The sequence below is a fragment of the Hippopotamus amphibius genome, chromosome 5 (genome assembly GCF_030028045.1).
Source record: "Hippopotamus amphibius kiboko isolate mHipAmp2 chromosome 5, mHipAmp2.hap2, whole genome shotgun sequence".
NCBI classification, from domain to species: domain Eukaryota; kingdom Metazoa; phylum Chordata; class Mammalia; order Artiodactyla; family Hippopotamidae; genus Hippopotamus; species Hippopotamus amphibius.
In genome coordinates, this window is record NC_080190.1 from 51,185,517 (window position 1) to 51,188,635 (window position 3,119).

Below are 3,119 nucleotides of genomic sequence, written 5' to 3' on the forward strand. Positions count from 1 at the left end.
GTGCTTATTGACTGTACATTGGGTCAAAGACCACTGTGAGCTGCTCAGTGCAGCAGATGGAGTCTGGAGGCACAGAATGTCCAGAACATAGGTACCAATAGCTCCGTGTGTGGGGTCTCATCTGAAGAATTGTTTAGTTCTACACAATGCATTCTAAGAGGGGAAACTGAAAAGTGGGGCTTGTCCTAAGGAAGATAAGCAGGTAGGAACCAGGTCACATGGAAACTCTTGGTGGAATGGGAGTGTTTAATCTGAAGAGGGGAGAGCTGGGAAGTCTATAAGAGTTGGATTTCCTACATGTAAAGAAAGTTCTAGCCTCACTCTGCCGGCTCCTTTGGATGGGAGATAGATGATTGGCTCCCATAGGGGAGAGTGTATTTAATGATTGCTGCTCTCCCTTATTCCTAAAAAGATTTAAAGTAAATGAAAGGAACAGAAAGGTCCCCCAATACAACAAGCTGCTTTGTTAGGCTGTGGGCTCCATGTGCCCAGAGACATCCAAGCAGTTTTCACCTGTGCGTCAGAGTGGAGGCCTTCGTTGAGTGAGAACCTGCAGCTCTGGGCTTGGAAGTGCAGACACAACTCCTGACAGCAGGTGGCATGTCCTCATGAGGCCCAGAGGACCCGTCACCTCCTGCACCTCAGCATCACAAGTGTCGGGGCCACTCTTGGGTACATGTGCCTGTTTGTGAAGTTGGGGATTTGGTTTGGAGCCTTCTTCTCTCTTAAAAAATGCATCCTTCATTGGTAAAGTTCAATTTTCCTGCCCCTTCTCCAGGCCCTGGTAACCTCGGGCTCCCAGCCCCACCACCAGGCCGAAAGGGACTCCCAGACCAGCCTTCTCTCTAATGCACACGTACAAAAGAAAATCAAAGCCAAGAGTGGACGATGCAACAGCTGGGGTGGATGGAGGAGGGGTGAGGCAGGGTGAAAGAAGAGTCTCCAGAGTCCCAAGTGGCCCTGGGCTGGGGAGGAGGCCCTGGGCTGGGGCGACCACGCGTGCCCACCCTGGCCTTTCTGTTATTGTTTTCACCAGTCCCGCCTGGACCCTGGACTGAGCCAGCCCCAGGGATGAGCTTCTTTTTGGGCAGGGTGGGAGGTGCTTTTAGTGTTTTCCAATTGCAGTTGCCTTTGGGGAATGGGAAAGAGTGAGTCAGAGTTCTTTGAACCTGGGACCCCCAGCCTGAACTTTGAGGAGACAGGAAGGCGCTCCGGTTAGTCACTGTGTTTCTGTGGGCCATGCTGGGGGCGAAGTGTGCTCACGTGTTCTGCCATCATGGGCCTTTCCACGGGTGGGACAGGATGCTCAGGAGCAAGGGCTTCCAGTGGAATTGTCCAGGGCCAGCCAAGCACCCTGGCCTGGAATGCTCTTCAAGGCCTCCAAAGACCACAGCTGGCCACAGCTCTGGACAAGAGAGGAGGGAGTGGGAACAGCTGGAGGGGAAGGGGCTCACAGAGTACCTCGTGGTCAGACCCAGGCCAATCAGCTGGTCTAGGACAGGTGGACAAGGGGACTGGGGCTGCTCCCTCTGGGCACGTGGAAGGTGAAGTCCCAAGGTTGGCCTTTCCCTTAGGAGATCAAGAACCTGAAAGTGTTTTCACATCCTTTGAAGTAACAGTTCCACTCTGGGAACCGACTGTAAGGAATTAATTCCAGATTTAAAAAATAAACGATCAAAGGATGGTCATTGCACTATTATTTCCAACAGCCAAAGCTTAAAATGGACTAATTAACTAATAAGAGGGGATTGACTAGTTAACCTAATGCATGTTCTCAGCCACTGCTGGTGGTATTTAGCAAAATTTTGTAATCACATGGTCATATGTTTATGTCTTTCAATAAAAGACATAAAATCACAATATGAACGTATACAATTGTATAGCCACAGCTGTGCAAAAAAACAAAAATGCACACAGGAAAAGTTAAGGATGGAAAAGTATCAAAATGGTAGTTAACACTATATGATAGCAATGAGTATTATATTTGCTTCTCTTTTTTTTCCAAACTGCCTCTGACGAGTGCATATGTCTGATCATTACTTCGATGTTTTATAAAGTAAGAGGAGACAGAGTTGAGGGTCAGGCTTGAGGCAAATCAGTAGCCCTTCCACGCCTCCATAAGTGGCCCTATGGGTGGTAACAGAGAATAAGTTTTCGAGGCAGGAGGCTTCTGTATTGATGGGACTCAATGGAATCTGAAGGCTCGTATCATAGAAAGTTGCCTGAGGACGAAGGTGTCGGTTCCACAAAGCGGCTGTTTGGTCAGGGCTTTCATCTTGCCCTCCCCCACAGGTCCCCACAAGCACTAGAGAAACCTGACCATTTTCCAGGGAGGATGCTCAGTCCCCCATGAGCCTGCAGGGGAGGAAATGTTTATCTTCCTGGTGTCCCTGACACAACCCAGGGATGGACAGACCCAGAGCATGGACTGACTGTGCATTCTTAGTCCCCTAACTCTCAACTCTGTCTCCTCTTCTCACATTGATGGTCATAGAATGAAAGATTTCCTCACTCTTCCCATGGGTCTGACCCCAGGACAGAGAGACACAATTGCCACATGTGTCCCATTTACCAGCCTCAGAGATGCTAACCTTCATTGTGCCAGAGGAGTCATGAGGTGACTCACGTATGGCAAGAATTGGCACACGTCTTTATGTTTCTCCATCACCGCTGTTATTTTCCTGTTATCCCCACCAAAAGAGGATGTTATTGTCCTTCAGTTGGGTGTGCTTCCGGACCCCACAGACTTGCGCAAAAATTATATTGTGGTCCTAACAAGGGCATCTGTCTCTTAAGAGATTAAGAAGAATCAGCAAAGTGATAAGCTACACAATCTCCTACTGATCAACATGAAGACTCAAGTGTTTCCAAATAGGACAGCTGAAGACTTTGATGGAGGATGGGGTCCCTCAGGGTGAGATCATTAGAGCTGTGTAAGTGAGGAGTCTTCATGCTGTGTACTCTTACCGGGGGGGAAACTGAGGTTCAGAGCAAGGGGAAGTGGCTGGCCCAACTTCCTTGCAGAACCAGGACAGAGTCTACGATGCATGCTACCATTGGCATCCTGGTGACCTAAGGACCACTGCTCACATGAATGCAGTCAAGCAGGAAAATGACCC